This window comes from Salminus brasiliensis, chromosome 2 (assembly GCF_030463535.1).
Source record: "Salminus brasiliensis chromosome 2, fSalBra1.hap2, whole genome shotgun sequence".
Taxonomy (NCBI): domain Eukaryota; kingdom Metazoa; phylum Chordata; class Actinopteri; order Characiformes; family Bryconidae; genus Salminus; species Salminus brasiliensis.
Genome location: NC_132879.1, coordinates 57,442,819 through 57,457,026, shown reverse-complemented (window position 1 = coordinate 57,457,026; position 14,208 = coordinate 57,442,819). Strand labels below are relative to the sequence as shown.

At 46.9% G+C, this 14,208-nt stretch overlaps 1 protein-coding gene across 3 annotated transcripts in view; it reads left to right on the top strand.

The window, feature by feature from the left end:
* Positions 1 to 14,208, top strand: part of tbc1d22a (TBC1 domain family, member 22a) — a 189,697-nt gene that overhangs the window by 133,298 nt on the left and 42,191 nt on the right. The gene's annotated exons all lie outside the window — the stretch shown is intronic.

Here is a 14,208-nt window from a genome sequence, read left to right as displayed (position 1 = left end):
CTCTGGAGAAGAGAGTCTGCTAAATGCAGTAAATGTAAATGTATCAGAATGAAGCCTACGCTGAAAAGAACACCCTGCCTACAGTGAAGTGTGGCGGTGGATCGGTGATGTTTTAGGGCTGCTTTGCTTCCTCTGGACTTTTTTTTTGTGCTTTTGAAATGCAAGCCTCATCTTGATCAGTAGTGTCTATGTAGCTGTGAATGATGAGCAACATCATGGAGCATCATATGCTTAAAAATAAACATTCTGAAAACAAAAAATAAGGCAGCTACAACGAAAACGCCTCTTCTGGAATTAAAAATGATTCTCTGGGCTATACTGGTCCTGGGAAATCCCGGTCCTGGACCAACTGGATTCCTTCATAAGGTCTTCCTTCAGAAGACCCCCACCTCCACCACCACCACACACGGTCATCTCATCGTATCTCTTACAGGGATTCTCTTTGCCTACAGTGCAGAAGAAAAGGTCTGAGTGGCTTTAGCTTCAGTAAAGCAGCAGATCGATCTGTCTCCATGTCCATGTGAATGGAGGAGAGGGCTTTGATGGACTCAGCCCCGGTGCCTCGTTATTGTGTTTTATTGGCAGCCTAAGTTGAATCGGTAACTAGTCGGCCGATTGGCAGCCAAGTGTTTTGTTTGCTTGGTTATTTATTTATTTATTTATTTATTATTCAGTGTTTACTCGACACACCAAGGCTCCCAAACCCCCCAGCGGCCTCGCCAGGACACTCCGTCGACTGCGTGCACATTTTTACTCTGTTTGTCTCAAACCTGCCACAAACACAGCTTCAGTCGCGAGGCTAAACACAAGTCAATAACAGAAGGATATTGCTTAATGCACGTTATTGATCCCCTCGCCGCTCATCCAGGCAAAGAAAGGCAGGGCCAAAGTGCGGAGAAACGATAGATGATGCACATTAAACGGCCGAGCCTTCTGCTTTCAGACGTCTCGCTTAGTTTTGTGAGGATTTTGAAGCTGGACATAATTGTGTGCACACCTCGCCAGCCTGTACTGGGTTTCTGATATTGATTCTGAGAGCAAACCTTGGCCAAGTTGAAAATACACACAGGGCTGACGGAAGGTAGGTGAAAGGGGGGGGATTTGCTTGCCAGTGTCTTAGCGCTTTGCCAGGGACAGGTGGGTATTAGCATAAAAAAAAAGCGTCTGTGGAAATAAGCACCCGGTTCCCCCGTCGTTTCCAGCCTCTTCGGAGAACGTATTACTTTGCACTAGTGAATGATTGCGGAGCCAAACCCCTTAAATCCCTGTTCTCAGCCTCCACTCCAAACCTTTTGTCCGCCTCCTCACTAACTAACTAACAACTAGCAAGGTGCTGATGGGGAGGCTTTTCGCAGTGCGGAGATGGTAACGGTCCGGTCTTTAAATCCTACGAGGAAGAACGTCCTGGAGCGCTTGACCTTTCGACTAACGGCCGTGCTTCAGTTGTTCGGTGGGTTATGGCCCGCTCTTAACTCTGCCAACAGCCTGTCTTCTACGTCCTCTCATGTCCCTATCTGCACACTCTCACAGTAGAGTCACCCCGTCTGACTGGACCTGTGCGACAGGTGGATGTCTTCATGGTTGCTCTTGTAATGCCTCTGGTTTCGCTGTGCTTTGAGCATCCCGGTGCTCCAGGTCTGTTCGTAGTTTTTAAGAACCAAGCTCCAGAGACCTGCGGTTGTGTATATGTGGGATTATAGGGCACCCTACAGTGGACAGTGGACCTATCGCAACCCAGACCTAGAAGAAGCAGGAGAGAAGACGAATGGATGGATAACGCAAGCCAAACTCGCGCTCCAGGGGACTAAGGCACTGTCACTGTGATCGGAGGGTAACTGGTTCAATACCCAGTATATAGGCCAGTATGTGCCAGCACTACAAATAGCTTATTAGGGGCAGTGATAGCTCAGCAGTTAGAGCTCCAGGCTTTTTGATGACTGGGTTGAGGGTTCGATACCTGGACTCAGTAAGCTGCCACTGTTGGGTCCTTGAGCAAGGCCCTTCACCCTCTCTTCTCCCTTGGCACCACAGCAATGGCTGCCCACCACTCCGGGCAAGTGTGCTCACTGTCCACTGTGTTTTTCACTGCACAGATGGGATAGAAGCAGAAGCCAAATTCTGTCTGTAACTTATTGATTAATTACTAATATACTATAATATAATATAATAGTGTCTAATATCTTGCCTTAGATACAGAACTGGTCCTCCATGTTAGTGCTGTGCGAACCCTGGTGCACCAACTAAACAAGCAGAGACTCCCTGAGCTGGACTTGGTCTGATTATTTGGTGTAGCGGGGTTCGAGGTCCTGAAGCTAGCCGACACACACTGCATCTGCTTACAGTTGTTGGATAAGCTCAGTGATTTCAAAGCTTTTCTGAAAGCCGAAAGCCCCAAATCACTGCAGAAGAACTTGCACTCCCGTCAGAGGAACTTATTTGGCAAAGTGAGTCTTATATAATCTAAAAAACCCTGGATGTTTTTCCACTTAGGAAGGGGTCGCTGACTGCCAAGCGTTTTAGGCCGTAATTTCGTAGGAAAAGATGGAAAGAAGCACTGAAGATCGGCCGTGGTTGTTGTCTGTAAGTGTAGGCCTGCTAGGAAGTGTAGATAATGATCTATTAGCATCAGATGTTGTTCCTTCCTCCCCTTTTTCTTAAATCTGCTGCTAATGATGCTGTATACTTTCTCCGCTTCGGCATGTAATTTCTATTTGCTCGGTGTGGATTTTGGAGACTGCTCGCCGACAGCATTATTATTATACAGGAGTTAGGGAGGAAAATGCTCTGCTTATCCTCTGAATTTCACAGTGCTTTTTTTTTTTACTGAGCAGGAAGGATTACCTTTTAGGTTTTTTCGGAGCCCCGTTGTGAATTCCTCAACAGAGCCCAGGAATAGAATGTAATTCATCCCATGCATATTTAATGCATAACCAAATATGCAGTAAATGACTGCTCCCTCCCTCTCTCTCAACCTCCCCACCGCCGCCTCTGACGATCCACAGTGTCACAGTAACTCACCTTAAACTTCTTCATGGGCCGAATGAGGCAGGTTCCTGCACTAAATCTTTCATGGTCTCGGACGGCATCTCTCGGCGCCTCTCCGAGGGAGTTTGTTTTTCAGGCAGCCGGAGTGCGCTTTGCGTTTTGCGTGTCTAGATCTGCACCGCTTGTTGATGTCACAGCGCTGGGCGGCGTTCCTTCATGTTCTGCTTGTTCTCTTCTCGAGAGGCTGCTTTTCTCCTCTCCAAGGTTCCCTTCTGTAAAACATCCATGCCGTAAACAGGGAAGCTCAGCCATGTTGTGTAAGGGAGCAATGCTTCCGAGCTCTCTGATGCTCTCCAGATCCACTTATCTGCATTTTCCGAGGAGCATCTTTTAGCGTTGGAGCTTTTTCGAGCTTGCTGCATTCTGGCACGTCATAGAAGAACCACTTTTGGTTCCATAACGAATCAGATTTGTACACGAAATGTATTGACAGAAGTATTGGGACACCTGCTCATTCATTGTTTCTTCTGAAATTAAGGCTAATAAAAAGAGTTGATGCTGCTTCTGTTGGAGTAACTGTCTCTACTGTCCAGAGAAGAAGACGACCTCCACCATCATTCCAGAGAGCACAGTTCTTCCACTGCTCCACAGCTCAGTGCTGGGGGGCTTTATACCCCTCTAGCCCACGCCTGGCATTATTAGGCAGCATGGAGCCAATAGGGTCATGATGTTTATCTGCTCCAGATAGTCCTATTCTATTGGCAGTACTTCTTCTCTACAGGGACTAGACAAGATGTGTGTCAGCAATGAGTGCAACCTATAGAAGCTGAATACTTTGAGTAGAAAGGGTGTCCACAAATATTTGGACATTCTTTACCTTCTTTACGTTAAGTGGAAGTTCTTTAAACCTTGATGCTCACACCAACATGGTTCTTTGTGGAACCAAAAATGGTGGTTCCAGCTTATTTTTAAGAGTGCAGGACTTCATGTTATGGATGAAAGGCTGGTGTTGTGATGGAATTGCTTGCAGATAGGTCCTCAGCATTGGACTGTGCACCAGTGGGACGGCATTCTCTGGTCTGATGGACCTCCATGCAGTACCACTGGGGAGAGTCAGGGTGGTGTTTGTGATCCAGAACTCCCTGAAGGCTCTCGTGCCGATATGTCCAAGCCCAGGTGTCCACTGTGGACTGCTGGGCTTTAGCTTTCTCCAGAAGGTCCAGCATCTTCAGCACAACTTCCTTCTTGACTAGATGACCCATAACGTTTAGTATTCCCATCCAGAACTGCCTGTCAGCTCAGAGCGTGCAGCAACCCCATTTGGCTCCAGAGCATCATGGTGATTGTGCCTGACTGCTCATTGGTCAAGTCCACGTTACGCACGTGAGATTCTCCAGAATGGAAGCGCTGCCCAATTACGCTCATTATGCCCCACTTCTCCAGAGTCTACTCCATCAGAGTATTTAATTACCAACTTAATTGAACCAATTAAAGCCTTTCCCTCTGCCTGCAGATATTCAAAAGATGCATCTGGTCTCCTGCCCAGTACTGGCCGTGGATTTAACCGTCCCTCCCAGCCACAGTTTTGACATTGTGAGAGTCAGCGCAGCGTCCCGTGCTTCGTCAGGCCAGATTATTGCAGGCTTCGACTGACTGGGGCACAGCGAGGATTACTGGACGTGCTGGAGCTGTGACTGGCCCCTGCCCTATCTTGTGTTTCAGAAACATGGAGTGGGACTCTTGCAGCGATTGGATTAGTACTTAAGCTTGGAGATTAAGTGCATGGCTGTTCCCCATAGCAAATGAAAGCTGGAATAATTTAATCTTCAGTGGAAGATGGAGTACACGCTGTTTGTTGCCAAACTGGCTACCAGTTGAAGTACGCTGCTGTGGGTTTGAATGAGGCCCATTTAGCTCCACAGACTATTTAGCTGAGAAGCGTTTCTGTTGAACGGGGTATTAGTTTCATTGCTGTGCTGCTTACACCAGGCCAGAAATACGGAAGCAACCAGTGATGTTTTGATTTTTGTTTACATATTTGTTTATTTTATGTTTTTATGTCATTCTATATTCCATATTATATCATATTTATGACGTTTTATATCATATTTTGACATTCATTGATCAACAGCCAACATAACCTACATCTACAATAAGTGCAGATAAAAACCATCTGTTCTGAGACCGCTCCCTGTCTGTGATTGGTTCTAATCTTCACATCAATTGTTCTGAGACCTCCCACTGACAGCGATTGGATGCAAATGGTTCTAATCATGGCATCATTTGTTTCCAGAGAACTTGTCCTGACTGTGATTGGTTCTAATGTTCACATCAACTGTTCTGAGACCTCAATCTGACTGTGATTGGTTCTAATCTCCACGTTATGTGTTTTGAGAACTTGTCCTGTCTGTGATTGGTTCTACTCTCCATGTCATGTTTTTTGAGAACTTGTTCTGACTGTGATTGATTCTAATCTTCACATCAACTGTTCTGAGACCTCAATCTGACTGTGATTGGTTCTATTTACTCTGTAATTTATTTCCAGTGACCTCTCCCTGACTGCAATTGGTTCTAATGTCCACATCAATTGTTTGGAGACCTTGTCCTGGCTGTCATTTGTTCTGAGATTTTGCCCGGAGTGTGATTGGCCTTTATCACTTCTTTATTTGTTCTAAACTTTCCCTTGACATCAATTGTTCGAGGTCGTTTTTGACTGCGATTGGTTCTAATCTCCACATAAATTATTCTAAGGCTTTGTCCTGACTGTGATTGGTCCTGTACATTGCATCATGTGTTCTCAGACCTCCCTCTACTTTCAGACGTTCATCATCAGTGAAGAGTTCTGATTTAATCACCACATTTTAAGGCTTTTTGTGTGTTTATTTGTTTCTTTTGAGTGTTTTTTATTTTAATCGACTCGAACTCCGTTTCAGAAGCAGTGCAGCTCTTCTTTCACATTACTTCAAAGCCTGGTTCCTTTTGGACGCCAATATGTCCTGCATATTGACCCACAGTGCCAAAAGCCCTCGCCTCGCTGTGTAATATTGCTGGGCTCTGTGACAGAGAAGCGGTGGCAGTATCTGGCACTGCGGCCGCCGTGTCCTCCTCTCTAATGCCTCATTAGAGCTGCAGTATGTCTTGGTGTACTTTAACCTGAAAACAGTAATAGTCCCTCTGTGCCGCTGCCACGTGCTGTCTGTGCAGCGCAGCCATCTGCTGTTTGTGATGCGTTGGTGCTTTTCAGAGTGTGTGCGCGATGGCGGAGCTTCCAAAAAATCACTAAGACTTAAGGTTTACAGTCTCTTCCAATAAAGCTCAGCGTCGTTCACTGTAATGTGCCTCGGTATGAGTTTATGTTGGCTTGCATAATGCAGAAGCCGATATGAGCATTCTGTGTACATGGCGGTTTCAGCTGATCAACAGCCAAGGCCGCCTCGCCACGCTCTCTCGCTCTTAAATCCCTCTCTCTCCTTCTCAACACACCTTTCCTTCCCAGGCCTTCCTGCATACCCTTTCCCCTTTTTGCAGTTTGACTCGACACTACCAGTCAAAAGTTTTAGAACACCCTGGCAAGCCTGCCTTTCATGTTTCCCCCCATCTTGCACGTGCAGTCATACCAACTGAGACTTGGGCCAGTGTTAAGCTGCGGAGATTCCAGGTGTCGTCGTATGAACCACCAATCGCACAAGCAGCTTGATTTCTGCTGTTGATGATAATGATGATGGTGTGGACCTGAGTGGGCCAGACCTTTTCCTGTACCAGACCTTTTCAGTTTCCTCCCGTTTCAGAGTCCTTCTGATGGTGTAGGAGACGGGCCTCGCCTCACCTCACCTCACTCAGGCTTTATCTGGAGGTTCTCTAAAGGAAAGAGCTCCACTGTCCAAACTCGGTCTGTGGTTCTGCATCATTCTGCATCATCACAGTCTGCTCAACACTGATACAGGGTCTGCAGAGAAATATATAAATATATAGATATAATATACATATAAATTTGCATCTTTGCATCAGAGCTTAACTTACTTACATTAATACAGAGCAGCTGGACGATATTTTTCTGGACTTGCAATTGCTTAATTTGGGGGTGCTCTAAAATTTCTGACTGGTAGTAGATACATACATACATACATACATACATTCATGTGGGCGCATTTACTAATTCATCACATGAAGTCGCCCAGCAGCTCATCAGGGCGTGGATTGATGCTCTGCGCCATGCTAAGCCCACTCGGCCCTCCCAAGACGACAGCAGCGTGTGCTTGTGTTCGTGTGTTGGGAGGAGGCCCATGCTGACTTACTCAACTGCCTGCAGTACATCCTCAGGCTACCTTCCACCCCTCGATATATGTTTGCTGAATTAATGGAGGAAATCTAGCAGGGTATCATGACACCGCGTGTAACCCAGCTGGAGGATTGTGTAGTTCTTTCTCTCTCTCTCTTTTTTCTTTTTTTTTGGCCGAGTTTCTTCCTGCCCTTCGAGCACATCAATAGCGTGGCCTTCAATTATTGAAGAGCTACGTTCTGCTGCTCAAAGTGAGCAAGGTTATTGCATGACCTGAAATATTCAATGCTGAGTCTGTTGAATAAAGCGGCGTATGTGTGTGTGTGTGTAGGTGAGTGTGTGTGTGTGTGTGTGTGAGATCATTCTACAACCTACTCTGCTCTGACTGTGTGGGTCTGAATGCACTTGATGTTCTTTTCATAGGCCTGTGTGTCTGTGTAGTAGCAGAAGGTAGAAGTCGTAGGGGAGAGCGCAGCACGAAGTATTGCAGGGAGAAAATCAGACAGACTTGCAGTTAAACAGGTCCAAGTAGAGCATGTTCTCACAGTCCTGCAACATCAGCAGCAGCAGCAGCATCTTCTTCCTGCCATAATAATACACTTTCTTTATCAGGGGTTCGTTTGATTTGGGGCCCCCAGCGGACTAAGGCGCTGTCACTATGATCAGAGGGTCACTGGTTCGAATCCCGGTCATGCAGCTAGCCATCGGCAGCCGAAACCCAGAGAGAGCACAATTGGCCTTGCTCTCTCTGCAGGGTGGGTAGATGCCGTTCTCCCCCCCCCCCCCCCCATGTCACTCCAGTGAGGTGCTGGCTGACATTAGCGTCTGACATTAGCCAGGTATGTGGCGATCCCTTGGTTGGTTGGTTGCCTGGTGGTGTTGCATCGGCTGCGGTACGAAAAGGAGGCTACAGACGTGTCGCGAGTGCTGATGTGTCGCATGCAATAGGGGTAGAATACGTACAGGCTGGGAAATTGGCTTTCTAAATTAAGGAGAAAAAAACTGAAATTTATATAAAAAGCAGTTTGTTTGATTGCATAAGTCACATAATTCACCACTGTGATATTTGAATCTTGGTGACTGTCGTAGAGCACCTTCTAAAAGCAGACGATCAACTCCCAGTGAAAGCTAGCTAGGCTAATGTACAGACTCTACAAACCAGGGTTAGGTAAAACGTCATGATACAGCCAAGCATCTCCATAGAAACAAGAGGCAAGCCCATCCAGAGATTAATCAGATCTGTACTGTAAATGTTGCGATTATTAAAATCACATTAATTCAGTTCTATCATGCTAAGATGTAGCAGACTCTGGGGGGGTGGTGCACTGTTTTACTGTGCAGCATCACCTGAACAAGTGTGACCTCAATGAAAGAGTCATCAGAAGATCACCTTTCCTGCCCAAGCCGGATGCGTTTAGGGATGGTTGAATTTAAAATAGAGCACCAAAATAGAGCAGGAATAATGAAAAGAAAGAACACCTGTCCAACTGTTCAGCATCAGGCTTTGGGCTTGTGCTGCAGCCGGTGACACAGGGAGGAACGAATCTGTTGAATTCAGCACCAGTCTGTTAAAAAATCAGCGAATCAGAAATGACTAATACTCAACTAATGACTCAACACACCTGATACAAAGGATGCGTTGGCTGGGAATCGAACCCACGTCAATTGCTTAGAAGGCAGCTATGCTCACCACTATACCACCAACGCTGCTGCAGCTTTGGTTTTACAGACCTGTCATGAGCATTTCAGGAGACATGCACGGCGGAGGTTAGCACGTTCGCTTAACACTCGAAAGGTCCCTGGTCTGAAACCATCCATCCACATCCACAAAGGACTACCTCAACAGGTGCTAGCTGAAGGTTTTGCCGTGGCCCTCAGAGGTCATTGAAGATATTTGAATAGACCATCAATAATCTCACAAAGCTAGAAACCTTTCGCAGGGAGGAATGGGTGACAATAGGAAGGCCTCATCTAGAGGAAATCAGGCTCTCTTTTACTGGTTTGGCTGTTTACTGTAGCAGAGTGTATGACCAGGGCTGCTCGAACTGTTGAACTGATGAATGTCACTGTATTTGGATGGAGATGCTGATTAAAGACTTGTCTTAGGTCATGTGTCGTCTCAGGTACTCATATACACTTTATAGCTAGCTGTCAGATATTGTATCAGCACTGCCAGGTGTCTAGTTATCAGCACTTATCGCTTGTCTATCGCGTGTCCTGTCCTAACTCCGGTGTAGTCTTCAGACTCTAGCCTATTCACACTAGAATGGGACTGGACCCCTTTTTCTGGCTTTTTCTGGTTCATCACCTTTATAAAATTGATCAGAATAGCAATACAATATTGCCATCGGTCATATCGCCCATCTCTGCACCAATGCAGGTTTCTGAATTCACACTATGTGTGTGAGAGAGAGAGAGAGAGAGAGAGAGAGGGAGGGAGGGAGGGCGGGCGAGAGGCTATACCTACTGCATGGAAAAGACACATTAAAGGGCCAAAGCAGTTTCAGCTCTCATTACCTCTACAAGCACACTCCACCCCTCCTGAGTTCTGTGCCAACACTAGAGCCTCTAATAGCACAACTCATATTTGAGGAGTGTGTGTGTGTGTGTGTGTGTGTGTGTGTGTGTGTGTGTGTGTGTGTGTGTGTGTGTACAGAAGCCCCAGCTGAACGAGGAATAGCAGTCTCAGCGAGTGAAATCCACGGAGCTGTTTCTCACATTTCTCTCATTACCTCATAACCTCCTCCCCTGCCAGCCTCTAGGGGGAGTTCTGGGATCTTGTCCCAGCACTCCGGGGTGCGCATTCCCTCACATGCTCTGTTTTCAAGTCGGCACTGAAATCTTTGCCTGAGGGCTGGCCGAGTCACTGGCTGCTCTACACACGCAGTGGAATTAGCGTACGCAGCTCAGTGTGAACGTGTTAGCGGCAGTGCTAAGGACTACAATGTCCCCGGCTCCCCGAGCTGGTGATTGAGTAGGGAAAGCGCTGACCCCCCCCAGGCCTGGAGCAGCAAGAGAGCCGGAAGTGGCGGGGGAGCGCGATGCACTGCGACCAGCAGGCTGTAAATTAGTGGCTTCGGTGGGAACAGTGGCTAGCGGCGTCATCGATATGGCTGCCGCCTCCCTGCTGTGTTACGCTCCTCTCTGCTTAGTCGGCCAACTCGCGCCCTCCTCCGCCCTAATGAGGCAGAAGATGGGCACAGCTACGACAGGACTCATCTGCACTGTGCCTCCCCAAGGAAAGGAGCCTCAGGTTTCGCCTATTCAGGCAACCTTTCCCAGCCTCGCCACGTTCCTGTAGGCCTTTCCCTGTGCATGCAAATGAAGGCAGATATGCAATGGAGATTTATCCAAATGAATCCCACTGCGAAAGGAACAAACTGAGCCGGGCAGGATGGAAAAAGTTCCTACAGGACTGTTCAGATGTTCTTCAGTGGATATCAAGGGCCTCCTCCACCATCAGCCTGGACTGTTGATGGCAATCAGCCTCAACGCCAGCAGAAGATCAAAACTACTGCTGAGATTCAATGGAGATCCCACGACTTCATGAAGGTGTAGGTGCTCCACTGCTCCACCCACAGATCGCATCCGTTCACAGTCCACAGTCACAATTGTGAGTCCCCGTCTTCCCTCTTTCCTCTGTGTGGGTTCTGATCCGGAATTTTGCTGCAGGGCACGGATGCCCCCACTGGGGATTTGGACCCGTGACCTGAACCCCTTAACCCGTTCTGCTGAGCGACCCCCCCCCCCCCCCCCCTAATGATTGGCCTCTGTTTTCTGACACAGAAAAGCCAATACCCAGCAGGCAAGGCCCGGGTCAGCCGCACAGGCCCCGGAACATCAATATTTCATCCTTCTTCCCCTTCTCTGTGAAAACCTCAGGCACTCGCCAACACTGTAGCCCTGAATCCCCCCCTTCGTGTCTCCTTTATACGGTAGATCACTGCTGGATTACCAAAATGGAATCATGGCAAGGAGAGCAGTGTTCGCTCAACCCCTCCCCCACCCCTAATACGGACAGGAAACCTGGTATTGGGAATTGAGAAGGTTTCCTATATTGGAAAGTCAGAAACGCTATCAGGAATACTGTATTTGTAAGGAACTGCTAGTCACTATTCGTTGTTTTGCATTTTTGAGTCAGGGGCACTTTATGGAACGGCGTTATGGGGACATAGGCCTGGCCTGATGACCGCTAATGGGATGGAAAAGAGAAAAGTCACCGAACCGTCAACCTTTCAGATATTCCAACAAATCCTAGATGAAATATCTATGGCTTGAAAGGTTCGGGAGGTTGTGCGGCGTACTCAATAAACCAGCAGCTATCCTCGAGTACAGCGAGTGTTCATATACAGGTGCATCTTTAGGAAGTTGGAGAAAAAAAGCAGCCTGGTCAGTATAGGTGTATCAGATCAATGCCGAGCTGCCCGGAGCGCTCTCTGCACTGTAGCTAAAAGGATGAAAAAGGTTGCCGGCATGGAAGCGTATTGTGTAGACACCTCTCCTCACCTTCAAAGCCAGGAAAGCCTTAGTTTGATCAGGGGCACAAAGCGAAGAACTTCAGCACACATCAAACAGACCAAATGGAGAGAGGGGGAGAGAGCACGCTGCTCCATTCCTGGCATCCGTGTCAGACTGGAGCCCTATCTGGCTCGATATGGTGCCCTCCGCCAAAAAAGAAGAAAATCAGAAGTGCCAGACATCTCCAAGTTCTTAGAAACTTGCCTGGACTGAGTTCAAGTTGGAGCTTCAAAACACGGGTGTACCTCTGAACTCACAGTCTGGCTTAATTACAGGGTTCAGAGCTAATGCGGGGAAAAGAAGTGGTCAGCTGATCGCTGTTCCCTACTTTGGGAAATCAGGAGCACTGTTTAAAATATAGAAAAAGAGATATGATTCCCTGATGAGCGTTCCATACCTTGGAAAGTCTGGGGCTATATATGGAACACTGTGTCAGGGAAGAGATATGCTCACCTTATTACAGTTCCCTTCTTAGGAAAATCGGGAGTGCTGTGGGGAGCAGAATTGTTCCCTGTTCTCTGTTGCCTGCGTTGGAATGTCAGGAGCTCTGTCTGGAACACTGTTAGTGGGAACAGGTACGCTCCCTTAATCACTGCTCCCTGAATCAGAAGCTCTGTTTGAAGACTATTATAGGGAAGTGAAATTGGTCAGCTAATCACTGTTCCCTACATTGGAGAATCAGGAGCACTGTCTGGAATACTGTTATAGGAGTGGGTATGATTAGATTCCCTAATGACTATTTTGAACTTTGGAGATCGGGAGTGCTATAAGGAATCACTGTTATACTGTATACGACTTTAGAAAATATATATGATTCTCTAATGATTATTCCGAAATGTGGAGAATCGAGAGTGCTATATGGACTTTCTGTTATACTATATACTATTATAGGAAATTTATATAATTCCGTAATGAATATCCCGAACTTTGCAGAATCGGAAAAGCTATATGGACTTTGTTATACTATATATGACTTTAAGAAATGGAAATGATTCCGTAATTACTCTTCCAAAATTTGGAGAATCGTGAGTGCTATAGAGAATTACTGTTATACTATATACTATTATAGGAAATTAATATGATTCTCTAATGATTATTCCAAACTTTGGAGATCGGGAGTGCTATAGGACATTACTGTTATACTGTATATGACTTCAGGAAATGGATATGATTCCGTGATGACTGTTCCGTACGAGAATCAGGAGTGTTATAGGAAATTACTGTTATAGTATATACGACTTTAGGAAATGGATATGATTCCCTAATGACTATTCTCAACTTTGGAGATCGGGAGTGCTATAGGACATTACTGTTGTACTGTATACTGTTATCGGAAATGGACATGATTCCTGAATCACTAGTCGGGAGCCCTGTAGAGAACATTATATGGTTTTGTATGAGGAGAGTACCTCCTCCAGGCTCCAGTAATGAAAATGATTGGGGGATGTAGGGGCAGTGCTAAGGGGTCGGCCAACCTGAGTAGACAGTTTTGGGCTTCTGGATCATGTCCTCTGTTTCGCTACTTATTCATCAGTGCTAAAATCTCTCACACACACACACACACACACACACACATCAGTATTAGGAATAGTCTCGCTTGGATGTGCCAATTTATGTGCACGCACATTCCAGTCCTGGCAGAGAGCAAAGGCGATTCTCTGTTGACAGCGTGAGCCTCATATCTCGCAGGTAGGGGGAGTTAATAAAGTAATAAAGCACTGTAGCCGTGTGTGTGTCACAGTTTGATACCCCCAGACAGCCATCCTCTCAGCTGCTCTGATTAAGGCCGCGAGGTTACACCAATAGGCAATCATCACCCAGCACATAACTCAGAACTGCTCTCTCTCACTCTCGCTCGCTCGCTCTCTCTCTCTTCCCCTCTTCCTCTCTTTCTTTCATTCCTCTCACCTGTCTTTTTTTCTCGGCTCGCAGTGATGGATAGCTCGGTAGGCAGATAGCTAGAAGAATGCGGTGTGTGTGTGTGTGTGTGTGTGTGTGTGTGTGTGTGTGTGTGTGTGTGTGTGTGTGTTTCTTGTCAGCTCCTCTCGTTCTCTTCAGGCTTGTAGAAGTGCTACTGCACACACACACACACACACACACACACACACACCGCCCTCGTCTCCTCTCACCTGACGTGAGCGAATGTGAGCAGTTTGCCGGTACTGATATGCTGAGGCTGGTTTGTGGACTGGGATCATGTCTAGTACTGGAGCTGTATGTCTGGATAATGGGAGCAGATGAGTGTGGCTCTCTGCAGGCCTAAGGATGGCTCTTTACCGTGCCTGCGGCCTCTCCGCCAGCTGTGTTCGGGACCGGCCCGTAATCCATATCCATGTTCCCTGTGTTGGAATATCAGGAGCACTATATGGAATACTACTACAGGGAGGAGAAATGGTCACCTGATTACTGTTACCCTACGCCCCTAT